This window comes from Podarcis tiliguerta (assembly GCF_965153285.1).
Source record: "Podarcis tiliguerta genome assembly, chromosome: 5".
Taxonomy (NCBI): domain Eukaryota; kingdom Metazoa; phylum Chordata; class Lepidosauria; order Squamata; family Lacertidae; genus Podarcis; species Podarcis tiliguerta.
Window position 1 is genome coordinate 21,404,388 of NC_139538.1, and position 27,863 is coordinate 21,432,250.

At 44.8% G+C, this 27,863-nt stretch overlaps 1 protein-coding gene across 2 annotated transcripts in view; it reads right to left on the reverse strand.

Moving 5' to 3' along the window:
• The window catches only part of KCNAB1 (potassium voltage-gated channel subfamily A regulatory beta subunit 1), a 178,238-nt gene that overhangs the window by 74,093 nt on the left and 76,282 nt on the right, over positions 1-27,863 (reverse strand). The window lies entirely within an intron of this gene.

The window sequence follows — 27,863 nt, forward strand, 5'->3', positions numbered from 1 at the left end:
ATCAGCTTGTTATAGAAAAATTCAAGCTTAAACTGAAGAAAGTAGGAAAAACCACTGGGCCGGTAAGATACAATCTAAGTCAAATCCCTCATGAATACACAGTGGAAGTGAGGAACAGGTTTAAGGATTTAGATTTGGTGGACAGAGTGCCTGAAGAACTATGGATGGAGGCTCGTAACATTATACAAGAGGCAGCAACTAAAACCATCCCAATGAAAAGGAAATGCAAGAAAGCAAAGTGGCTGTCCAACGAGGCCTTACAAATAGCGGGGGCGAGAAGGCAAGCAAAATGCGAGGGAGCTAGTGAAAGATACAGGAAATTGAATGCAGATTTCCAAAAAATAGCAAGGAGAGACAAGAAGGCTTTCTTAAACGACCAATGCAAAGAAATAGAGGAAAACAATAGAATGGGAAAAACCAGAGATCTGTTCAAGAAAATTGGAGATATGAAAGGAACATTTCGTACAAAGATTTCCATAATAAAAGACAAAAGTGGAAAGGACCTAACAGAAGCAGAAGACATCAAGAAGAGGTGGCAAGACTACACAGAGGAACTATACCAGAAAGAAATGGATGTCTCGTATACCCCAAGTAGTGTGGTTGCTGACCTTGAGCTAGACATCCTGGAGAGTGAAGTCAAATGGGCCTTAGAAAGCACTGCTAATAACAAGGCCAGTGGAAGTGATGATATTCCAGCTGAACTATTTAAAATTTTAAAAGATGATGCTGTCGAGGTGCTACACTCAATATGCCAACAAGTTTGGAAAACTCAGCAGTGGCCAGAGGATTGGAGAAGGTCAGTCTACATCCCAATCCCAAAGAAGGGCAGTGCCAAAGAATGCTCCAACTACCGCACAATTGCACTCATTTCACACGCTAGCAAGGTTATGCTTAAAATTCTACAAGGCAGGCTTAAGCAGTATGTGGACAGAGAACTCCCAGAAGTGCAAGCCGAGGAAGCTGGGGCGCAGCCCCTAGTGTCCACACCAACATGTGGTCGATAAGCAGTTAAACTCAGGTACATATCCTGGCTTCATTGTCCTCTATCCCTCCTCACCAGCTGCCACTGCCAGAAGAGGAAAGAATTAATGTGAGTAAATAGAGGAGAGCAAGAAGAAGGAGCTTAGATACCGTACATGTCACCCACCGCCTGGTGACAATTTTCACCAGTCAACACGACGGTTCTTTATCCTGTTTTACTGTAGGGAGATAAAATCTCCCCCACAGCTTGTTTGTCTCCATAACTGCACTATCCACGTGCTTATAAATAATTTGAGACAGTGCCTAAGGCACGCAACAGAAGTCATCCATTATCACTTTAAGTTTCCTTGAGCAGTCATTTAGCTTTACCCGATGTTGAAGTGTTAATCAGGAAGAGAATCCACTGAAGGCAAGAAGAGAAAACTGTGTTATGATAACTAAGTAGTGGTGGGTGGGTGGGTGGGTGTGGAATGGATCTGGTGGGTAATCTAGATCCTTCTCTCGGCAGGCCATGTTCAGTGGAAATGGGGTGGGGGTGCCTCTCTGTCAACTGACCTGCCTTTGCCCCACGTAGTTTGAAATCAGACTTTTTTGCTGGGGAAGCCAAAACCCACAAAACACCGCTGATCAGATGACCTGCACAGTGCTTTGTATGCACCAGCAATCAGCTGTGTGTGTACCCCAATGTATATAGTTTGAGCGTGGAAATCATGTTGCTTTCTATCCACTATATACTGTATTTTTCGATCCATAAGACGCACCTAGTTTTTGGAGGAAGAAAACAAGAAAAAATAATGTTCTGAATCTCAGAAGCCAGAACAGCAAGAGGGATCTCTGCACAGCAATCCCTCTTGCTGTTCTGGCTTCTGGGATAGCTGCGCAGCCTGTATTCGCTCCATAAGACGCACACACATTTCCCCTTACTTTTTGGGAGGGAAAAAGTGAGTCTTATGGAGCAAAAAATACGGTACACACACACACACACACATAAACTTAAGAGCCCTGGAGCAAATACTCAGGGTCTTGGGTTTAAGCCCCAAGTTGGGCAAAAGATTCCCTCGTGGTCCCTTCCAACTTCCATGATTCCATGACTCCTCTCTTTGCCAAGCTCTCTTGCTATTCAGTAAGCACGCCATCAAACAGAGTATTTGGCAGCTTATAGCCTCCTAATGAAGATGTGATGAATGCTATCATCTGCTATAGAAATGTTCGTGCTGCAAGACATTTAGTGGTGCAATTTTTTTTTTTGGCAGGTGTCAGTCGAAGAATTTTTTTCTTTTTTTGCAGGTGAAAGATTAAGGTTGCCTTGGCAGCGCAGGAAAAAACTCATCTGTACTCATTTTTAAGTACACAACAGAAATGAAACTTCAAAATATTGTTTCACCGTATATTAAAAATTAAGGGACCGGCAGCTCGCTCATTTTTCATGCAGTGAAAACTGTCACTGGCTCTCTGAGAATTAGGCTTAACAAAGCCAGTTACTGGGGGCGGGGGGGGAGGCACAGCAAGGCTGATAAAGAATTTGTAGGTGCTTTCAAAACATTTCCTTTCCCCAACCACAAAAACCAAGCCACCCAGCAGCAGGCCAGTTGAGATGCCACAACTACAAAGCCTTGTCTAAGAATAGGGATGGCTAATAGTTCTTGGGCTGAAGGCTACACTCAACCTCTGCCAATCCTCTGGGGACTGGATCCCAGTGGTAGGTGGGTGTCAGGCTGGCAAAAAAACCCTTCCATCTGTGGGGCCACCCCGCACTCTTGTTCCCACACACATGCACAGAGGACAAAGAGGCACCCAGCCCTTGCCCTTTAGGTGACCCATGCAGATCAATTGAGGATGGGAGCTACTCCCTGTCTCCATTCGCCAAATGATCAGTCCGAGGTCCAGGAAGACCTTGATCTGCATTGATATCAGGGCTCCAGACTCTGCTCCCACCAATACTGTTTCCACTTTTCTTTTTCTCTGCCAAAATCAGTGGAGTATGCGGGAGGGGACTTTTATCTGGCCCCCGTCTTAGAATATGAGTTGCTGTACCAAACAGGGATAAAACAGAGGAGTGGGGAGAGTCTTTCAAACAGCAAAGTCATACGTGGGGTGGGCTCAGAAGTGTTCTCTCAGCTGGGCTCCAAGACTGGAAATTAGCTCAGCGGTTGGGAAAAGCCTTTTTGGATCTCCGTGTATGGAGGCGGAAGGGGGCAGAGGGAACATTCTCAGCTAGGTTCTTGGAATTGCAAAACAGTGAAGTATTTTAAGAGCATTTGCAAGAGTTACTTTTAGTATTGCATAATAACGGGAGATGCAGGTGCTCCTGAATAATGATCACATGAAATGCAAGGCCTTGATTTTATTGCAGCGGTGGGGAAGCTGTGTCTCTCCAGGTGATTTTGCACGACATCTCCCAACATCCCTGACCACCAAACATCGTGGGTGAGGCTGATGGGTATTGAAGTCCAAAATCTGGAGGGTCAAAGGTTCCACACTGCTGTTTTTTTTTTTCATTGTATGAACTCCTGTATTGTGTGACATGTTCAGAGTGTTTGCAAACTAGATGAACCATCTTATCCCGACTCCTGGGAATAGCAGGCAGTGTCTCTGTTGCCCGAAGACATGACGCTCAAGAAGATGAAATGAGAGTCAGATTTTTCATGCGCACACCAATATATCTAGCTGCAAGGTCAGCAGCCAACAGCCATCACAGATGCTTTCGGTTCCTCATTATGTGCCCAACTGCAGTGGTACCTCAGGTTAAGTACTTAATTCGTTCTGGAGGTCTGTTCTTAACCTAAAACTGTTCTTAACCTGAAGCACCACTTTAGCTAATGGGGCCTCCTGCTGCTGCCACACCACCGGAGCATGATTTCTGTTCTCATCCTGAAGCAAAGTTCTTAACCCAAGGTACTATTTCTGGGTTAGCGGAGTCTGTAACCTGAAGCATATGTAACCTGAAGTGTATGTAACCCAAGGTACCACTGTAATGATCATGGTGAAAATTGTGTAGATTTTGGGGTGCCCTGAGTGTGTGGAAAGGGGGCAGAATCAGCATTGCGCCTGCTGGTTCCACTCTCAGCCTCACGTGTGAACCCTGTATTCTGCACCAGGACCTGCATACTTTTCAGATACCTTTATTTATTTAAAGAACAAGTTCATTAAAATCAATGCTGTAAGCACAATCAATCAATACAGCAGCATGCCTAACGAACTAAAATACAGCAAATCAAACTAATAGGAACACCCTCAGCTCACAGAAAGCCTGACCATTTTTGGAACGTTCAGCAACACACCCATAATATTTATGGTGGGAACCATTTCATGACATCATTCTATGTTATTTTCATTTATCTTTTATCTGTCACAAAAGTCCAATAGTGCTCAAAAGGCAGGGCCGATCCTCACTTCCGCTTGCACTGCTGCTTTCCCTTGGGGAAAACCACTCTTCCGTGCTCAATCGGAGCGAAGAGCAATTTGGGTTTTCTCCAGATTGACATTTGCTCTGATTTAGCACCAAAGAGTGGGTTTTCCCTGGGAAAGGAGCAGCTCAGGGGAGAAACCCTTTCTAGGCATGAGACAAGTGGAAGTGTCCTCAGTTGCAATTCCTTTTGTGGAACAGCAATGGCATACCCATCATCTGCCCCAGGAAAAACTGGGACACCCAATTTCTCCCTGCAAGAGTACGGCAGCCATTTTGGGTGGCTTACTCCCACGTGATTTTGGGCCAAGATCTCACCCCCAAAAAGCATTTTTTTCCAGGTCTGCAATCTCATGTAGGTCACATGACTCACACAGGATTTCGGACCCAGATGATGGTGTCCCAGATTTGGGCCGCATTGTGTTGGAGGGTATGCAGTAACTGGGAGCTGTTTGTCTGGGAGCCGCCTGAGTCTTTGATCCTTACTGGAAATCTTTTCCTTTTGGCTTCCCTGTGGAAGTTTGTTTTTTTGCTCCCTGCCATCAGCTGAGAATTGGCACCCTGCTTAGCTTAGAAATGCTCCACCTGAGCTGGAGCTATTTGGAAGAATTAAGCTGCATAACACAGGCACTTACAAGCTTTATATTACAAGTTTTGCATTTCAGCATAGCGTAGGCATGCCAGCATTTCAAGATGCCCTGATTTCTTCAGTAAGCGGCTTTTGCAGATTGACACATCATTATTACATTCATTTCGCCCCCCCCAGTCTGTTTGCGAACTACTGTTGTGCTAAATATCAGCAACTCCTATCACATCTTTTTGGGGTGATGTAAAACAGGACTTTCTTTAGAACATGTGGAGCTCTCCAGCAGCTTTATCTTATCTCCTGGAAAAGAACCACCAGCCCCACAAAGAAGCTCCTTCATTCAGCTGATAAAGGAGTAATGAATTTATTTTTAACTGGGAGATTACAGTGGTAGGGGAAGGACTACAGTTGTCAAATTTGGCATTTTAAGCGCTCTGGTGTTGGGGCAGGATCAGTGACCAAACAAGGGCTCTGGCACTTTAACCAATAGCTTTTCAGTGTAAAACTATATTGGCTATATTGGTGATGGGTTGTAGAGCATGTATCTCCAGGTCTCAAAGCCCCTTTCAGGCCCAGAATGGGGCTGTGAATGTGCAAGAAATTCAAAGCCTCTGGATTCGACATGATTTGTACAAATTAGAGACAAAAAGATTTCAAACTATTGCCTTGATCTGGATGTGCAAGCAGAAGAAATGCATCAAACTGAGGGCAATTTCGGGGGGGGGGGATGAAAAATCTCACAGGGTTTCGGGTGTTGATTTGTCCTTTTAAAAACCCAAAACTTTTTGCCACTGCCTGTGGTGATGGAGGAGTTCCTCTTGGCAGTCAGTGGCTGCTATCTTCCCCCTGCCCTTTCCCCCAAATGCCTCTAAACAACGCTACTTTATGACACAAATATTTTCCCGGGGGTATTTGCGCTGAGGAAGATTTGGTGTATTGGTGTGAAATGTGGAATGGTGGTCATCAGACTTCAGCTCCAGGTTTTTTGGGGGAGGGGTACTGTGTAAGAGAATCCCAGTGAGGTCCACACCTCTCTTTCCTAAGGCACCACTGTCTACTCACCTGCCCTCAAATGAAATAAACAAACTACCATTTATAGGGGGGCTTAGAAGGTGCCCAATGATGTCTACCTGGTATCAGGGACAAGAAGTCAGATTCATCATCTTCAGGTGAAGTGTTCAAGGACTCTGAATCAGAAGGGGCTCCATGAGCCGGTCTAATTCCTCGTCGATGCGGGGTTTAAGGGCGAACGGGACCCGGCGGGCCTTGAACCTGATGGATCGTATGGCTTCTTCAACCTCGGTCCTCCAGATGTTTTGAGACTACAATTCCCATCATCCCTGACCACTGGTCCTGCTAGCTAGGGATAATGGGAGTTGTAGGCCCAAAACATCTGGAGAGCTGAGGTTGAGGAAGCCTGGGATAGGCATACAGGGCCAGCCCCCAAAGTGCTTCTGTTGGACAAGCCTGTGAGAGCCAGTGCCCCTCTCGCCTGGGAATGTGGCACTGCCATTTTGGTCTCAGAGACTTTATTGCAGAAGATCCTATGGGACTGGAGGCTCCTCTGCTCTGGTGCAATAGGAGACTACTGGAAACAGGGCTAGATCCCTTTAATTGAATCAGCATCTTCCAACACAGATGGGGCTAACAATTATAGGATGCACCTGCTGCTCATTCTCAGGTTAGTTCTTGCTTCAGAATTCTGTGTTCCTAGTGTGTGGCCTGAGCCCTGCCCCATTTTGCAGGGCCTTGAGCCTGAACCATGCTTTACTTTAGCCTGTGCCCTCCCTTGTCTTGTACCTTCACTATGAATCCTATGTCTTGCTTGCCGTGTATTGGACCCAGTCTGGGCCTTCTCACAGAGCAGGACACCACTAACCCTGGCTCTGGTTTTAGGGAATACCGGTATATAATATTGGGCTCTATCATGGGCAGACAGTATAACATCTCTGGTTTGGACAGTATGACTATCAGAACCCTTGCTTGCTGTGGCCATCAACTCCGTTGCCCCTTGGTTATGCCCATCAGTTACCTCCATCTGGAGAGAACACACTGGCCACATATAGATTTGCCTTGGACTGCTTGTGTATGTGGCTGGCCCCCGACTTTTGCAGTCCATAACTTCACCACTAATTCATGAATGCTGAGAAAATCACAACCCAGCGTGACTTTACTTTCAGTCCAAAATCCACTTAGCTTGACCTACACTCCCAGTATGTTTCCAAGCACAATTCAAAATGTTGGTGCTGACCTTTAAAGCCCTAAATGGCCTTGGCCCAGTATACCTGAAGGGGTGTCTCCACCCCCATCATTCCGCCCAGACCAATGCTGAGGGCCTTCTGGCAGTTCCCTCACTGTGAGAAGCCAAGTTACAGGGAACCAGGCAGAAGGCCTTCTCGGTAGTGGCACCCGCCCTGTGGAACGCCCTCCCACCAGATGTCAAAGAGAAGAACAACTACCAGATTTTTAGAAGACATCTGAAAGCAGCCCTGTTTATGGAAGCTTTTAATGTTTAATAGGTTATTGTATTTTAATATTCTGTTGGAAGCCAGATGGGCGGGGTATAAATAATAAATTATTATTATTATTAGTAAGCCAATTTAGGATAGCAGCAGTAGGGTTGAGCCGCACAGGCGTTCCTCCCTACTTCTCATAACGAAGCCAAGGTAGGCTGAGTTTCTCAAAGGGTTTTGGTATGATGATGAGCTAATTTTGTGAATGCTTCAACACGTGCCAGCACTGCAGTGCACCGAATGCTAGTAAAGCCTGCTTTCCAGGACAGTGTGAGCTCAGGATCTGGGCAGGGATTCAGCTCAATCGGCTGAAGTTACTGAAAAGTCTGCAGCAACACTTCCTGGTGGGAGTGAATGTCCTCAGGGGCTTAGCTGGCATTGGCAGTATAGCTGTTAAAATATCCCATTGTATGAGTGGGTAATAAGACCCCTGTGGGCAAAAGGCATTACGCAGGTGCAAATTGTTAAGAGTCCATTCATTACATTGGTAAGAATAACTTCACGCTCACTGCAGCTCTCACCTTTCCTCCAAGCACATTCAAAGTTTTCATGACAATCCACAATCGCACTCTCAGATTTCCTCCTTCCCTGTCACCAAGAGAGAAGGGCAAGGACTGAACTTTCCTTTCTCAACATGGGCTATGGGAAAGGGCCGCTATAGGTGCAGCAGAAGGTGTGAAGCCTTGGATGGGGGGCAGCGGAGCTCTCAACAGGTATGAGGCAATGTGCAACTCTCCATAGCAAATAATTTGCTGATTTGGAGAAACTGAGTTCAGTCTCCCGCAGAAATTGCCAATGAATCAATCTCTCAAGGCACTTGAACATAGGAACATAGTAAGCTGCCTTATACCGAATGAGTCAGAACATTGGTTTATGGGCAGGGATGATGCGTGTTGTAGTCTGAAACATCTATAGGGGGTTGGAGTAACTGGACATGAGACAGGGTTAATTTCCTTCAAGAGCATAAATCACCCTGTGGATGAGCTAATCACAAGTGCAAGGTCAGCCAAGCCAGTTGCTATGGTAACAGCCCAAGGCCCCAGCTATATCTGTGATTAATGCAAGTCAGCTCAGTTTGTTACTTTGTGAGTCATCAGTCTTTTAGTGTTACTTGTCCAGTGTTACGTCTCGAATTGTTGAACTTATTTAGCGCAGTGGAGACACTTTGTACTTGTATATATCTGTATCTGCAAAAGCCTACAAAATGCATATATCTATGTCCAGAACTGTTTTACTGAGCCTTATCTTCTGCAACAGTAAACTATCTGAACCTTTCTCTGCTTCCCTGTCATGACTGGTACTGGGAACAACTTCCACTGCATGGGTATATCACCTGTGATTCCCTTCTTGGATACCATGTTGGCTACCCCTGTTCTACACTGACTGACAGTGGCTGTCCAGGTTTTTCAGACGGGGGGACATTCTCAGTCCTACCTCAGAGTAGATCTGCTGAAATTAATGCCCCCAACTTAGCTGTGTCCATTAAGTGCAATGGGTTTACTCTGAACAAAACTTAGCTGAATGCCACCCCATGGTTATAAATTTAGGACATATCAGAACCAACATATGCCATGGCAGACCATAGGTCCATCTAGCTCACTATGGTCTATGCTGGTTGGATTTCCAAGGCTGCAGAGAAGAGTTTTTTTCTCAGCCCTACCTGAAGATGCTGGGGACTCAACCTGGGACCATGGGAAACAGATGCTCTGCCACTGAGCCATTCTCCACCTCCCAAGCTGCCTAGAGGAAAGAAAGGCTATTCTAAAGACACAATGCAATAAGCAAGCTAAAGATGATCACAGTCCCATACTGAAGAGGCAAGACAGATGGAGTCAGGTTCTTTGCACTTGCTGGGCATTCAGAAGACTTGTTGTCGAGTCTGGTAGGTGACCACAAAACATTGCCTTTACATCACAGGGATTGGCAGCATGCCCCTCTAGCATAGGGTTACCAGATGTCCCTGGACAGTCCCCAGATTTGCAAATCTGTCCCCAGGAAATGTGGCAGCGGCAGCCTCAGCAGCCCAGAGCCAGCCTGGTAGCGCAGTTGGCCCTGGCTGGCTTAAGGACCTGCTCGCTGCTGCCGCCACTGCCAAGGGGGAACCAGGGACGTCCGGCGGAACAGATCTCCTGCCCCCTTCCCCCTTTGTTTTGACACATCATGGGAGGCTTGGGAGTTGTGGGCGGTGCACCGTTGCCCAGTTTTTTAAAAACTCAGAGCATTTATGTTTCACAGGATGTGAAAGAAGGGCTTTGCACCTTTATACAGTATGCATGTGTGCTTGGGCCCAGGGTCTTTTGCCTCACCATCCCCACTACTGACTTCCTGTTGCTACTCAGCTATAAAAAAGAAAGAAAGTGTCCCCAGATTCATTGAAAAAAAAATGAAGATTGGACAATTAACAAGTTAGCATAACTTTGGTGCCATTCTTACATCAAAGAACTGAAAGAGTTTAAACTCAAGTATGTCTAGATGAGATTCCGAGATGGTAAGCAGGAAACTAGACCCCAAGAGATGAAGGTGATGGACTATATGGAATTGGCGGAAATGACCGGCAGAATCCGAAACCAGGGAGAAGAGACGGTGGAAGAAGATTGGAAGAAATTCAAAGACTATTTACAGAAATATTATAAAATTAACGAATGTTAGAATGATGTTGGATTGAGGTTAAGGGATTTTTAGTAACAACGGTACGAAGGAATATGTAAAAACGGAATGTTAATAGGTAAAAATTTAAAGGTATAATATATTAAGACCAAGATAAGGATAAAGTAGAGAGAAAGGATTTGCTGAATAAATAAACTGAATTGGAATACAAAGAGGGGAGGTGTGGGGAGGTCCGGGAAACAAGCAAATGCAAGATATGTTATGAAAAAATGAATTGTTTTTAATTGTTTTTCTTTTTTTCTTTTGTATTTTTCTTTCTCTTTTTGTGAAAATCTTAATAAAATATTATATATATATATAAAAAAGGAAACTAGACCCCAAGACCAGGACAAGAGCAGGATCTGAGCACAAGATTTCAGATTGCTACAGTTCAGAAACTTATGTGATTATAAAAGACAAAACAGTAACTCATAAGAACATTAAACCAACAGTATAGATACCTCTGTAGGAGGTGGGAAAATAACCCCCAAGATACAGTACTTCTATTTCACAGTGATTGCTATATGCCAGAATGGTCCAAGGCATACATATGTTTACAAGGGGTTGCAAATGCTTCGCTTAAGATACAGGCTAAACAGACAGACAAATTCCAAGACAGAAAAAGACAGTGTGTATGAGAGAGCAGTTTACATGTGGCCCTTTGCCTAATTTCATGTAGGTGGCAAGGGGGGGGGGGAAAGGTGGCTGGCAGAAAGAGAGGCATACAGGGAGAGAGATTAATGAAGGTAGCATCAACCAGCTTTGGCTCCAGCCCTGCCCAGTACAGCTGCACGCACCCCAGCAGATTTAACCCTGAAGCAATGCATCCTTGGCATATAAGAACCAGAGAGAGAGAGAGACAGAGAGCACAGATTGCTAGAATCTGAGGCACACAGGAGCGCATTTGATGCTGATCTAATGCCTGGGCTCTGTTAGTGGTGCAGAACATACTTAGATTTCCCAAGACTTCAGAATTCCTCGTGTGTATATTTACCAAACAGAGAGCATGAAGAGACCAAGGGAAACTGCTTCAAGTTTAGAACTGGAATTTCAAAAGAAAGCAAACCAAGCTGCACTTTTGAAATGCCAAGTACTTGTTAGCTGGCAACGTCGTGTTGTGAGATGTGACACAATGTCACGCCACAACTCTCTGAGAAATTAATCAAGTGTGATGAAACCCATTGGAGGAGGAGGCTTCCCTCTGGGGCTGAACACGGCGATTTGCTAGGAAGATTTCGAAAATGTGATCATTATTCATAAATGGAGAGGGCTTATTTCAATCAGCTCTGCTTCTAAATCCTGCTAATCTCAAAGGGCTTTCTGAAGAGAACTACCTTGAAAGTTGCAGCTTTGATCATCTACATGCAGTGCATTTCATCCCCATGCCTGTCATTTCGGGTTGTTTTTCACTCAGCCCACATCCACACTATGCGTTGAAATAGTGTTGCCCAAGGTTGTTGGACTTTTCTTGGCAAAATCGCAAAACCCCCCAAAATGAGCTATTTTAAGGGGGAAACGGCAAAGTCACCACTGCCGACCTGGGCTGCCATACAGCTGGATTTTCCCAGACATTTGGCTGATTTCCGCCTGGACGCTGCTGATGAACACAGTATTCCAAATTTGTTTGGGAAATTCCGGACCTATGGCAACCTTCATTTAAAGCACTATAATACCACTTTAACAACGTTTTCCAGTTTGTTTGTTTGTTTGTTTGGTAGGTAGGTAGGTAGGTAGGTAGGTAAAAGAAATCAGGTGCCAGTACTCATATCTTGATAAAAAAAAGTCATCAATGCCAGCACACAATGACTGCTATGGGCTGCAAAAAAAGAGATGACAGAATCTGATACTGGTGAGTATCTTTTTTATATATAAACAATTTGTGCTGATGGCTTCCCCCAAAGAATTCTGGAAACCTGTAGTTAGTCAAGGCTGCTGAGAATTTTTTTATTTTTTTTATTTTTTATTTTTTTATTTTTATTATTATTATTACCAAATTGACTTTTTGTGGTTAAGACAAGGATGGGGAAATGCACTGAAAACTGTAGGTTGAATGAATGAATAATAGGAAGATGTATCAATACAATCAGACTGATTGCTCAATGAAGATCAGCCAAACTTAGCGCTGTTTCACATTTTCGTCTCACTTTTAACTCATTGTAGTTTTCCCTCACTTCCTGCCCAGGGCCAGTCACCAACTCTTGGTCTAACCTACCTAACTCAGCTGTTGTGAAGAGGTATAAGATGACTGCAAAAGGTGCTTGTAACAAAGGAATCAACCTATTTATTACAAAGGTATTGGGTAAATTCAGGTGTAGGGGATATTGTGCTCATTTTCCTGATTCTAATGCTATTGCTTCTGTCCAGTTTTCTAATGTTCCTTCTATACTGCACCTCTATACTGCAGTTCAGGAACTGTGGCTTTTTAAAAAACCATTATACCAGCACTTTGTGTTAAAATCTCCTGCATGCCAGTGGGTGTGTTGCAGCACAACAGTGAACATCATTAAACAATAATGTTACTCCCCCCCCTTCTGCACATCTGTGCTTCTGCCCCCCCCCCAATGATTCCTTCATGAAAACCTAGGGAAAGAACTGTGCGCTGGTATATACTGCCCCAGATTTCATCACTCTACTCCCCTGATTTTTCAGCTTAATGGGGCTATAAATGGATTCCCTCCCCTGGAATCAAATAACATGGAAATGAGTGCTAAGCATGCACTATATTCCATTAGTTTTCTGGAAGTGGCTTTTCCATTGTGTGAAAGCTCAAGTATAATGTGAAAATTAACAGAGAAGTAGCGGGGGAATGGAATGAACTGCAGTGTGGATGCAGCCACAGTTAGGCACTTGCTGTTGGCAGGACATTAGGAGGTGGCATGGCACTGGAAAATGCCTGGGGATTATACTCTGCAGTGTTTTTGTGTGAATCTCGCAGTTTGCTTTATCTGAAAGACAGATGCAGATAGCAAGAGATCAAATGAAAGAGGGTACATTTACAGAAATCTGGTTCCTGTTTCTCGCATATATTGATAGGGGATTGTGTGTGTGTGTGTGGCCTCCAGATACTCGGAGGTATTTTGGGATGGATTTGCTGAATTAACCAGATGGAGGGAAAGCTTGATTCTTGTATAATGATGTTTGTACTCAATGACTTGTGGTATTCCAGCAGGTGTTTATTATTATAATGCTAACAATTAACAATAAAGAACTCTGGCTGCCGATTTGTTTTCAGATCCAATTCAAAATTCTGGGTTTTTTTTTAACTTTTAAAGCCTTATATAGTCTCGGACCCCTATACCTAAGAGCATGTTTACCCATAGAACCTGCCCAGACCCTTCAATCATCATCTGAGACCCTTCTCTGGTGCCACTTCTGAAGGAGGTCAGGGGGGGGGTGTGTGATGAAAGAACAGGGTCTTCTCTGTAGTAGCCCCCTGTCCAGTGGAATGCTTTCCTGAGGAAGGCCCATCTGGTGCCAGCTTGGGTATCATTTTAGCACCAGGCAAATGCGTTTTTGTTTTCTTGGGCATTTGGGCAACACCAATGACTGGAAATTTTTATTCTGTGCTTTAAATATATTTATAAATATCCTTGCACTTTATCCCTGTTTTGAATAGCTCTGGGACTTTTTGTTGTGGGAAGGGATGTATGCATTCCATACACCAGTGATGGCCAAACTTGACCCTCTAGCTGTTTTGGGACTACAATTCCCATCATCCCTGACCACTGGTCCTGTTAACCAGGGATGATGGGAGTTGTAGTCCCAAAACAGCTGGAGGGCCGGGTTTAGCCATCACTGCCATACACCAATGAACCAACCAATGACACACAGTTGGATACAGCTGAAAGTGTCATGGAACACACACACACACACACACACACACACACACTAGCACTTCCCATGCATACTGCCATATGGCAGTATGTTATATAGGCAACACAGCCAGGCCCCTCAAGCTTTTGACCTTTAAAATTAAGATAAAGATAAGTCTAAGACAGAAGCAGAACACTGCTTGACATGGCCTCAGAGGCATTATTGTAGTGGTCCTTTTCTCTCCCTTTAGCAGAAGATTTGACAAACTCTGTGCCTATTCCCCTTGTCAAGCTGGTTTTCTATCAGTGCTGTGTCACTGACAGCAATTCAGTTGCTCCCTCTTTCCACTGATGTGAGCCAGAAGAAGACAAGGCATTTCTTACATCTGGTATATGTAGCCAAAGAGGCCCTTAAGACAAAACAAGCCAAGTCAGTGCCCTATGAAAAACCTTCTGGCGGGCCTTTGAGTCTCTTTGTGTAACATTTGTGTGGATCTGTGTTCCTGCAACTCTTTCTCCCGGTATCTAAACCTGCATTTTGCAGTAATATCATCAACAAGGGTAAGGGCAGTGGTAGTTAATGCAGAAATCACTAACTATCCTAGATGAGATTTGGGTGTGATGAGCTGTGTGTGTGCTCCTGAAGCTCGCCAAGAATTCCCCATCAGTTCTGCAAGGTTAGTGCTAGATGTAAACTCACCTCCTCTTTGATAAATTAGTGTTAAGTGTAAACTCATCTCCTCTTTGATAAATTTACCCTGTCAATCAGGGTGTGCCAGAAGTCAGCAGACGGCATGAGCAGAACTGCTTGGCAGAGTTTTGTCAGGGAACAGAATGACTGCATCCCACTTCGCCAAACCAGTGCAACATTCAGCACCGATTCTGTAATCCGTTCCAGTCCACATGCAAAGGTGGACATGTTGGTAAGTCCTATATAAATCCTACTTTCTGGAATTAGTTCCTAGTGGTAGTGTTGGATGTCAATTGCAAGCACATCATGCATTTATTTGGACTTGATGAATTAATTTAGAAGCATTCAGAATATAGGAAACTGATCTGCATCAAACCATTGGTGCATTTAGCCCAAGACTGGCTAGGATGACTAGGAACCTGCCTCATACTGAGTCAGACCATTGGCCCATCTAGGCATCTGCACACTGATTGACACGGGCTTCCCAAAGTTTTAGACAGAAGCCTTACTGAGCCTTGCCTGTAGATGCTGAGAACTGCAGAATGGCTATGGCCCCTCTCCAGCTGCTATCTAGGGCTTCTGACAGGAATTTTCCCCAACCTGCCTGGAAATGCTGGGAATTAAACCTGGGTCTGTCAAGAGCAGGGGTAGGCAAACTAAGGCCCATGGGCTGGATGCGACCCAATTGCCTTCTCAATCTGGCCCGTGGACAGTCCAGGAATCAGCGTGTTTTTACATGAGTAGAAGGTGTGCTTTTATTTAAAATGCATCTCTGGGTTATTTGTGGGGCATAGGAATTCATTCGTTATTTTTTTCAAAATATAGTCCGGTCCACCACATGGTCTGAGGGTCAGTGGACCGGCCCACGTCTGAAAAAGGTTGCTGACCCCTGGTCTGCAGGAAGAGCGTGTACTCTGTCACTGAGCTATGGCCCTTCCAGCGATAAGGTTTATTCTTCCTAATTTTTGTGTACAAAGATTGGTGTCTCTTAAGTGTGTGTGTGTGTGTGTGTGTGTGAGAGAGAGAGAGAGAGAGAGAGAGAGAGAGGACAAAGAAAAGAAATAGGAGGAGGGAAAGCACGACTATTGCTGGAGCCTGGAAAGTACATAATAATACACTAAAATGATCTGTGCCCTTTGCCATCATATGACAAGTTGCCTGTGTAGTGCTCTGCAATTTTTCTAAAGAGATTAATTAAAATTGTTTCTCATATATCTGCCATGTAAAAAACCACAGCTACATTTCTTTTAAAAAACCTGTCTTTGTTTGAGTCTAACATCTTGAGAAAACCAGGAGCGGAGAGGGCAGAAAGCCTTCTGAGCTATATAAGGTCAGCAGATGTAGATGGTGAAACCACATGTGGACTCCTGTTTCTGTATAGCTCATGCTAGAGTGAGGGTGCAGACCTGAACTGACCTTGACTCATCTGCCAGACATTCGCCTCAATGTGATGTAACTAGGGAAAAGCTTGATCAGTTTGTGGGGGCCCCAGCCCACAACTCTGTCATGTTTGCTGTGTGTTGTGGGCTGTTGGGTGCTTAATGAGCTGCCCTTTTTATTCCTAGCTCATGCTCTACTGTCTGAGCTATTCCAATAGTCATAAATATGGTTGGTGTTTTCCTTCATCTCTCTGATAGGGTGACCATGCATCCTACTTTACAGAGGACCATTTTCTGTTTGAAGGGCCAAGTCAAATTTAGATAAAAAGGTACCCCTGCCCATCAGGGCCAGTCGTGACCGACTCTAGGGTTGCGCGCCCATCTCGCTCAAGAGGCCGGGAGCCGGCGCTGTCCGAAGACACTTCCAGGTCACTTGGCCAGTGTGACAAAGCTGCATCTGGCGAGCCAGCACCAGTGCTGCACATGGAAACGCTGTTTACCTTCCCGCTAGAAAGCAGTCCCTTGGGACGCAGGTGGCGCTGTGGGTTAAAGCCTCAGCGCCTAGGGCTTGCCGATCAAAAGGTCGGCGGTTCGAATCCCTGCGGCGGGGTGTGCTCCCGTTGTTTGGTCCCAGCGCCTGTCAACCTAGCAGTTCGAAAGCACCCCCGGGTGCAAGTAGAAAAATAGGGACCGCTTACCAGCGGGAAGGTAAATGGCGTTTCCGTGTGCGGCTCTGGCTCGCCAGAGCAGCGATGTCACGCTGGCCACGTGACCAGGAAGTGTCTTCGGACAGCGCTGGCCCCCGGCCTCTTTGAGTGAGATGGGCGCACAACCCTAGAGTCTGTCAAGACTGGCCCGTACGGGCAGGGGTACCTTTACCTTTACCTTTAGAAAGCAGTCCCTATTTATCTACTTGCACTTAGGGGTGCTTTCGAACTGCTAGGTAGGCAGGAGCTGGGACCAAACAATGGGAGCTCATCCCGCCGCGGGGATTTGAACCACCGACCTTTCGATCGGCAGGTCCTAGGCTCTGTGGTTTAACCCACAGCGCCACCCGCGTCCCCCAAATTTAAATATGCAGCAGCAAAAGAAGAGAGAGCAGGAGGGGCCTTCAAGTTGTCCATCCCAAGTCAGCACCTGGACAGCAACTTTTGCAGTTACAAAGGTCACTTTGTCACAATCTCTGTTTGGGTGACCAAACAGAGGGGGTGGGAAGGGTGATGCATAAGAGACCCGCTCCCCTCTGGGCAAAATGACAACCTTAGCAAACAGTTCACAAATAAGAGATAAGAAGCACCACAACTTATCCTCACGATGACGCTGCCATGTGATTGTTTCATATGCCGGGTTGATCTTCAGTGAGCAATGAGCTGAGTATGAAAGAAGGAGTGTCCGTGTCACATGCCCAAAACTGATCTGCATGCAAGTGATTTAATTGGGTGACTATTTCCCACCTTCTCACCCACCCATAACCTCCCACCAGGCAATCCTGACTCCTTGATGTGTATAAGATACTCATGTCCTCAAAGTGTTAGGTGGCACGTTGGGAGGATGCAAAGTGAGCAGCTTTGGTTTAACAGTGGTGGGTTGTTTTTTTTTAACCTTCAAAGGTTATGTATGCTAAAGGTTTTGTCATGAACCAGAACCCAGGCTCTGTTTGCTGCCTGGCTTTGCCACCCCTGCTGACCTCAGCTTCACATTAGGTCTGTGTCTGAAGGTAGTTAAAATAACTTGCAGCTTGTCACTTGCCACTTGCAACTGATACAAGGAGGTCTCTCTGGAACAGATTTAAACACATGCCAAAGATGCAGTCGCAGCACCCAAAAACTTGTTATCTTCCTTCAGCGGATTCATTCTTCCAAATTTATGAATTACATGTCCTGTATATTTTATTTTCAGGCTAAACAAGAGTAGACTGTGGAAAAATGTGTGCATTTCCAGCTAACACTCATCTTATTGCCTTGCATTTGTTTTGCTTTGCTAAATTAAATAGAACCAAAAATAACTCAGATGGTCCGCTTTCTTACTTAGACGTTTGGTTGCCTGTGGTGCCTTTCACAATCCCATCACCACCTAAGAAATCTAACTCTGAGTGATGGCTTTGCCTTCTGAGCCACATGGCCGCATCCCACAAACCACATGGTGGAAGTAACTGCTGTGATCTTTGCCAAGCTGGAATGTCTCACTTGTCACTCACATGAGGAGGCGTGTGTCACTAGACCAGGGATGTTTGTTCACCACCAGCTCAGTCTAAACTCAATTACTACTGCATGCAGTGGAGTGGAGGCGGGGGGAGAGATGGTTTTGTACAGACAAATTCCACATGGTTCATGATAGCTCTGCTTAACTTGGACTTCTGGATGATGCCAAATCTGGTACAGAAGCTGGTGACTACTATGAACTTCTAGATTGCCCCAGAATTATTGCTAAAGCGTGCCCCTTGGGTTTCAAAATTCACACAGAGGTCATTACTTTTCTAGCAACATGAGGAACTCTCTGCAGTACATTTACATCTTTGGGGTCAAGGATGCATTTTTTAAAGCCTGCTAACCAACCACTGTTCCTTTCCTCTTTGGACACTTACAGAGCTCTCCGGATCCCCAATCCATGCTGCTGAGAGAACTGGTGGTCAGATGTGGCAGATGTCTCCCTCTGATGGGATCCTTTCTGGAGTGATGGGGACTCCCTGGAGCAACCAGGCAGTCAGGGAACAGTGGGGCTAAATGATGCACAGACAGTTGGGAAACACTGGCCTGCGAGCACTCCAATGGGAGAACAGCCTTTACCAAAGGTGTAATGGGTTTTAAAGCTGAACTCAGGACGGAAGGGAGAAGTGTGAGAAGAAGAAGAAGAAGAAGAAGAAGAAGAAGAAGAAGAAGAAGAAGAAGAGGTGGAGGAGGAGTTTGGACTTAATACCCCGCCTTTCACTCCCCATAAGGAGTCTCAAACTGGCTAACATTCTCCTTTCCCTTCCTCCCCCACAACAAACACTCTGTGAGGTAAGTGAGGCTGAAAGACTTCAGACTAGCCCAAGGTCACCCAACAGCTGCATGTGGAGGAGCGGAGATGCGAACCCGGTTCACCAGATTATGAGACAACCGCTTTTAACCACTACACCACACTGGAACACACGCTGGAAGGCACACTTGGCAAACCCTCACTGTGATCAACTATCACTCAGAAACCTATGTCCCCACTGTGGAAGGACGTGTGGATCCAGAATTGGCCTCCACAGTCACTTACAGACTCATTGTTAAAACCATGTTACAGAAGACAATCTTACTCAGCTACAAGTGATCGCCAAAGAAGAAGTTGCTCCTCTGAACCCATGGACTGTTAGTAGCCCACTACCCACAGTTTCCCCACCAGAAATAGCGAACTATAGTGTGGGATGAAGCAACTCTTACACCATGCACTAATGTATTATATTGAGCTAAGCAGACCTGTCCCCAGCCATGCAGCAAGGTGAAGAGTCTTGCTTTAGGTGGCACCATGAATGGAGGGGAAAGAGGTGGGCAAAAATTAGCATTTGAATGTTGCAGTAAGGCTTTGTAAAGCATCATTCCTAGAAGGAGGGCACTCTGTGGGCTATGCCAAGCAGCAAAATAGCCTAAAGTGGGGGACAGGGAAACTGTGGTCATCCAGATGTTCTTGGATTCCATGAGCTCCCAGTTAGCATGGCCATTAGTAAGAATGATGGGAGTCCACAACATCTGGAGGTTCATGGGTTCCCGATTTCTGGCCTGAGACTATTTCACACAACTGCTGTTCCACCAAGGAAAACCAGCATTCAGTGGGCAATGCTGTTGTGGCAGTTTCGGAAGGGTGCCACCCATTCCTGTGAAAAGCTTCATGACACACTCCACCACTAAACAATATTCTGAATTTTGCAATGCTGTTCCGTTGCCAAGTGACATGTCCAAGAAATGCATATATTATGGTAAAATGTGCATAAAATCCATATAGTAATAAAAAGCGTTTTGTCAGGGAAAGCTGCTTTACAAAAAACATACGTATTAGGGAACATTGCATACAAAAATGTTGTATTAGGGGAAATTTGCACTAACATGCTGAAAAAATTTAATGAGGACCTTTTTTTTAAAAAAATATATCTAAACTAATGTGGAGAAGTGAATTTAAGAGGGGGAGAAATGAGACACTGAAATTGACAGATATATTCTCTAATATATATATGTAGATATTGGGGTTGTCTTAATATACGAAGATTGCCTCCCAACTTGTAGTAGTGTATCTTCAATTTTTTTTAATCATTCAAAGTCATTTCATTCCTTCTGACAAGATGCCAGAAGACACATCAATCACAGCAAACATCCCACCGGTTCATTTGCGCCTGATCGGTTCTTTACATAATGTTGCTCAATTTCATCTGCTTCACGTGAACTGCCTTTCTCCTGGAACACCTGTTTCCCCAATTAACTCGTAATATCTGCTCTGTATTGCTGAGCTTAATATGCAGCTCATTAAAAAGGTTCACCTAGTTCGTGATCAGAAAAAAGCTTTGTAAGTAGGGGGAGAAATCATCACATGGAAAAATATGCTGCTGTTAGCTGAAATGAAAGGACTTCTCTGCCCTGGTGATCACATAAGCCTCGTTTATCAACTGGGGGATTATTTTAAGATCTGAAAAATGATACTCAACACCGCGTGTGGAAAAAAAAGAAGCTAATAGCCATCTAAACTTTGTGTGACAGCGGCTCTTATTTAAATTATGGCTTAAATTCTTAGGCAACGTGCTGACTAAGCAGAAGCAGTGGAATGAAATGTCAAGGGATATTGCCACAGTTGGCTGCCCTGAAGCAGCTTGCAAGACCCTGCTCTCGATTGCAACCAGGTAAATCAAGGATGATGTGATTGAGGTTAATGAAGTTCCACTTGCATTACATCCTGAATTAGGTCATAATTGGGACTGCTGGTCTGTGAAAGAGGTCTCCCATAACATAACATTGAGTGATGCAGGGGTACCCAATGTTTTGTCTCCTGGATGATGTTGGAATATGACCCCCATCAGCCCCAACCAATGGTGAGGGATTTGGGGAGTTTTTAGTCCAGCAATGTTTAGAGGGCACCCTGTTGGCTACCTCTAATAGATGAGCATCTTTCAGAACTGCAAAACCGACAATTATCATCATCATCATCATTCCCTTTCTCTCAGTTTACTTCTTATGCCAAAGTAAGGCTGGTGGGAAGTTGCTTATAGCAGCAGTGTGCTGAGAGTAGAAATGGACGGGTCAAACTGTTTCTAGACTACGACCATTTTGCATGCCTCCGTTATATTTGAACTCTGGCCTCCCAGGTGCTAGTTTGACACTCTAACCACTAGTCTACACTGACTCCCCTTTTATAATTGGATGTCCTACATCCATTGGTGTCTCACCTGCCTTTGGGGACCATTTCAGCGAAAAGTTTCCACCAAATCCACCAGTCACCACTCAAGGCATTAAAGCCCAGAACAGGGACTTTGAAAAAGATCTCAAAGGAGCAATGAAGTTCATATGAGTTCAGACATCCTGATACCAAGCTGTAAAAACTTTAAAACAAGTGCTTTAAAGTTAAAGCTTACTGGGAAATGATATATAATGAAATGAAAAGTATGGTTAAAATAACCTTTGCAACAAAAAACCCCCAGAAGCTTTTCTTTTGAGAATTATAGGGACAGCACTACCTAAAATGTAGAGAAACTTATTCATGTATGTGACTACAGCGGCGAGAATGTTACTCGCCCCAAAATGGAAAGAAGCAGAAGTCCCAGCAAAGGAAGAGTGGATACAAAAACTTATGGAATATTCAGAAATTGCGAAACTTACAGGAAGAATAAGACATCAAGTTAATGAACTTTTTATAAAAGAATGGAAATGGTTTATTGAATATTTACAAACAAACTGTAAACAGTTAAGAACATCAGCAGGATTATTGTAATAACCTGCAGTTTCATAAGAGTATATATTTAAAGAAGATGAATAAATGATCAAATTAAGTTAATCTGGATATGAAGAAGATATTAAAAATAAATTTAAGGAACCGCAAAAAAAGGGGGAAGGAAGTCAAGCTTTGAAATGTCAAAATGATTGTAAAATTAGTGAAATGTATAAACGTGAAAAGAATGAATGAATGAATAGTGTGTTATCTTGCCCCCTGAAACAAATAGGAAGATAGCAGAGATTAGTGCAATTTGTTCCCAGCAGCCGACTTCAATCAATACTCTGACTGCCATATTCTGAAACAGTGGGATGTGGTTCTGAGCAGTTTTCTGAATACTTCCTAAGTAGCTTCCAAGGGCAGCCCTAGGCACACTGTACTGAAGTAGTCAAGTCCAGGTGTCCCAAGGCGCCGCAATAATAGTTATGACTGGTTGTGGCTGGTTGGAAGTACTTGCATCACAAATAAGCCCAAAATGCATTTTGGGTATCATTTTGTACTTGCAGAGAGGGTGCTTAATTTGTCCCTAGAGATGCAGGGTTAGGAAACGGTGATAATTATTCATTTTTAATTAATTCTAAAATATTGGAATCAGTGAAACAACTTGCGAATGACTGGAGCTTAAATTTAGAGCTGTATCCAGGTAACAGGAATGCGCTGCACTCTGTCGCCTGCATAGTATAGTTATTTTAAGGGGATGATGTCTGTGTAAGCTAACATAGGTGACACAATGGACTTGTGATTTGGAAGTGCTTGTCAGTGATACTGAATATAACTACACTTTATTAGTCATATATGAAATGCACCAGGGGAAACGGTAAGCTCTCCCTCTACCCCCTTACGGGGAAGAAGACAAGCAGAAGCAGTCTTCGGTAGTGTACAGGTATGAATTCACCTTTGCAATTAGCATATGAAAGCACTCAGTGCTATTTTTCTAGAAAAAGAGGTATAGAATCATAGAACCATAAGGCCATGAGGGTCATTGTGGCGATCACACAGGGTCCCCGGACGTTTGACAGTCTATTGATCCCTGTGCCACCACTGTGCTCGCTTCCCCGCTGCCACCAACCGTTTCTCTCGGGTACACACGGAGTCAGTGGCGTAGCGTGGGTTGTCAGCACCCGGGGCAAGGCAAGTAATTTGCGCCCCCTAACCCGTGGATTTTAGCAGGGGGCAGAGAGCTGCGAGTGCGAGCGCCCCCCCCAGATGTTGCGCCCGGTGCGGCCGGCCCCCCCTGCACCCCCCATGCTACGCCACTGCACGGAGTCCAGACAGTTGTTAACATTAAACCAAATAAACAAGTTTATTTTATACGCATTAACAAGGTTACGGTTTCAGATAATTTCTCTTGTCGGTTTCTTAATCTTAGTTTCTTTACCGGCCTATACCTTCCTAATAACTCCTGTGGTTTCCAGCAACTGTTATACAGAAGCGTTTACTGCCTCTGACCAAGGAAACAGATCATAGCCATTGTGGGTCAATCCAGGGCTTTATGGGAAGGACATATACTTATAGGGTGTATCATTTTAGGGGGGTGGAACTTAATTTTGGGAAATTTCTTCACTGATGGGTCCTGGTTTAAGGTCCTGGTTTTGACCTTTAAAGCCCTCTGCGGCCTAGGACCCTCGTAACTATGGGACCGCCTCTCCTGGTATGCCCCGAGGAGGACCTTAAGGCCCATAAATAACAATACTTTGGAGGTACTGAGCCTCAAGGAGGTTAGATTGGTCTCAACTAGGGCCAGGGCCTTTTCAGCACTGGCCCCGAATTGGTCACAAGAGACCAGGGTCCTGTGGGATTTGACATCTTTCTGCAGGGCCTGCAAGATGGAGCTGTTCAGCCTGGCCTTTGGCTTGGACTCACTCTGACCCCTTATATGGGATTTGGTATATAAATTTTCCCTTGGCTTTTTTGCCGGCCCATGTAGGACCAGCATGGATAGCTGGCTTGATGAATATTTGATGTTTCCTCCCTTTATGGTATTTCTTTATGGGCTACTACTAAAATGAGGCTGCATTTTAAGCCATATTTTAATTAACTTTCCCCCCTTTTTTCTATTACTTTTTATTGTAATTTACATTTGGTGTTAGCCACCCTGAGCCCAGCCCTTGCCAGGGAGGGTGGGGTAAAAATAAAAATTTATTATTATAGTATTATTAACTGCAGTGTTTGCTTCCAGCCTCATAGAGCAGATTCTGGGACCTCGTTCTTCATTGGTGCCAAAGTGGTGGAGGCCTCTGCTGCCAAAATAAGAAGAGATGAGATTTTCCAGGTGGGCAAAACTCAGCTCTTTCAAAGTTCAAAACCCAGCCTGCACTAATACTAGGTCTGGGGAGACCCAGATTCAGCTTCAGAACAATGTTCAGCCATGAAACTCACTGGGTGACCTTGGGTTAGTCATTTTCTCTCAGCCTAAGCCACCTCACAGGGTTGAATAAGAGGAGAGAGAGCCATGTACGTGGCTGTGAGAAAATGACTAACCCAAGGTCACCCAGTGAGTTTCATGGCTGAACATTGTTCTGAAGAAAGGTGATCAAGAAAGGGTTGTTGTTGTTGTTGTTGTTGAGTCGTTTAGTCGTGTCCGACTCTTTGTGACCCCATGGACCAGAGCACTTCAGGCACTTCTGTCTTCCACTGCCTCCCACAGTTTGGTCAAACTCATGCTGGTAGCTTCGAGAACACTGTCCAACCATCTCGTCCTCTTTCGTCCCCCTCTCCTTGTGCCCTCAATCTTTCCCAACATCAGGGTCTTTTCCAAGGAGTCTTCTATTCTCATTAGGTGGTCAAAGTATTGGAACCTCAGCTTCAGGATCTGTCCTTCCAGTGAGCACTCAGGGCTGATTTCCTTCAGAATGGATAGGTTTGATCTTCTTGCAGTCCATGGGACTCTCAAGAGTCTCCTCCAGCCCCTTAATTCAAAAGCATCAATTCTTCGGCGATCAGCCTTCTTTATGGTCCAGCTCTCACTTCCATATACCACTACTGGCAAGAAAGGGTAGTAGTATGTAATAAAATAAATAAATCCTAAATCAAAAGAAAGCATGAAGTCCTTGAGCCAATATTTTGGGGGATGCTGGTCTAAAGGAAGTACATGGTGTTCCTCTTTAATTTTTGCAAGGTTTAATTGTAACTCTTGGATAATATTAAGGGGAGGGAGGGAGGGAGGTGGGTCTTAAATGCAAATTACAAACAATAGAATGTGTGTGTGTGTGTGTCAGTCAGTGCCATGGTAACCAGGATGAAGCTTGTGAAGTTAACTCCAGCAACCCATGTAGAAAGCTTGGTAAGAACACTGTTTCTATGGCAACTAGGAGATGATGTAGGGTTCACATTAACCTTTTGGCTGGAAGACTCAGCTGAGCTACACCAGAGTGTATGCAAGTGAGTTACCCAATATATTAGGGGGGGAAAGTTTTCAGAAATGAAATTTTCAAATCTTCTGAGGACCAACGAACAAAGTAACTGCATCCCTCTTATGTAAAAGGAACAGAACTGACACGGTCTGCTTTGTAGGTTTCAACATTTCTAAATATTTTGTTTGCTAACCTCCTAAATGTCAAGAGAAGGGAGTCAAGGTGATGTGAGGGTTAAAGCACCAGGTTTTGGTGTGTGAAGCCCAGGTTCAAGTCTCTGTTGACCTATGAGTATCCCTTGGTCTACATTGAGACCAGGCCCTTTTGAGGGCCAGTTCAGTAGACAGAGCAGGAATGAGCAACCTCAGATCTGTAGGCTGAATGAGACCATCCAAGTTTCTCCATCTGGCTTTCCTGCCTACACCTCTCTCTCCAAGGCCACAGTCTTCATCAGCCCTGCTTCTTACACTCTGCAAGGGTTTTTGCCTGGCTGGCAAGTGTCCTTGAACTCTGGAAATGCCCCTTGCCTGCCTGCCAGGAGGACAAAGAGGGTGTCTCTGTGCATTTATATTTCCAACATTTCTTGGATGAAAATTAGGACACCCTATTTAATCATAACCATAATTTTATTATTTATATGCCACCCATTAAAATTTTGAAAACATCCCCGTACAGGACTGCCTTCAGGTGTCTTCTAAAGGTTGTATAATTACTTATCTCCTTGGCTCGGGGGGTCACATAACTCTATACCTGCCAACATTTCTCCGATGAAAATAGGGACACCCTACCATACTCTCCAACATTTCTGATGTAAATAGGCACATCCTAAGGAAAAGCCAGGATCAAACTGGAAACAGGGATGACTTCTGTAAAACTGGGATTGTCCCTGGGAAATAGGGACACTTGGAGGGTCTGATATAGAAAGTGATCTATTGTGCAAACATGCACCATCCATGTTTGTCTCTGGCTCCACTCGCCATCTGCATGTGGCCCTTGGAAGGCTTCCCAGAAAGCTCTCAGGCTGAAAAAGTTCCCCCACCTCAGGCTAGGGTGTTATCCTGGAACTAGGAAAACAGGAGTTGTTAGGAGACTCCTATTCCCCCCCCCCCACCTAGACAGCATTTTAAAAAGTAGAGACATCACTTTGCCAACAAAGGTCCGTATAGTAAAAGCTATGGTTTTCCCAGTAGTGATGTATGGAAGTGAGAGCTGGACCATAAAGAAGGCTGATCGCCGAAGAATTGACGCTTTTGAATTATGGTGCTGGAGGAGACTCTTGAGAGTCCCATGGACTGCAAGAAGATCAAACGCATCCATTCTGAAGGAAATTAGCCCTGAGTGCTCACTGGAAGGACAGATCGTGAAGCTGAGGCTCCAATACTTTGGCCACCTCATGAGAAGAGAAGACTCACTGGAAAAGACCCTGATGTTGGGAAAGATGGAGGTCACAAGGAGAAGGGGACGACAGAGGACAAGATGGTTGGATAGTGTTCTCGAAGCTACCAGCATGAGTTTGACCAAACTGCGGGAGGCAGTGGAAGACAGGAGTGCCTGGCGTGCTCTGGTCCATGGGGTCACGAAGAGTCGGACACAACTAAACAACAACAACAACATCCCCCCCCCCCCACAGAGCTACAATTCTCAGACCTGCCTGGGCAGGTGGATTGGTTGTTAAACCACTCTGGAGATTGTAGCTCTGTAAAGGTTACAGGTCTCTCCTAACCAGGGCATTCCGTTCAGCCGGAACTCTCCGGAACTCAGTTCCGGCACCTCTCAGGTGGGTGCCATTGTAAGAGAACAAGAGAGCCCCTCATGGTGAGTTCTGGCACTTCTTTTTCTGGAAAAATCATAGAATCATAAAATGAGTTGGAAGAGACCACAAGGGCCATCGAGTCCAACCCTCTGCCAAGCAGGGAAACCATCAGAGCACTCCTGACATATGGTTGTCAAGCCTCTGCTTAAAGACCTCCAAAGAAGGAGACTCCACCACACTCCTTGGCAGCAAATTCCACTGTCAAACAGCTCTTACTGTCAGGAAGTTCTTCCTAATGTTTAGGTGGAATCTTCTTGTAGTTTGGATTCATTGCTCCGTGTCCGCTTCTCTGGAGCAGCAGAAAACAACCTTTCTCCCTCCTCTATGTGACATCCTTTTATATATTTGAACATGGCTATCATATCACCCCTTAACCTCCTCTTCTCCAGGCTAAACATGCCCTGTTTATAGCACTGCTCCTAACAAATCACAGTTCCCAGGATTGGGGGGAATCCATGACTCTTAAAGTGGTATCATAATGTTTTAAATGTACAGTGCAGATGACGTGTCAGTCGGTCAGTTATCATGTGAGATTTGATCTGCAACGGGGAATGAACAAAAGCAAGCCTAAGCAAACATGCCCTTTAAAGTGTGGACTTCTAAGCAAGGGATCCAAAGTCATGGGATGCACATTAAATTTTCAAAGAACTGCAGACAAAGCCTATTTTGCCATCAGGGGCTTTGTTTCTCTAGTTGAAAAGTTGTTTTTCTAAGTCTCTTTCAGAAATGTAGTGAGTCACGATAGT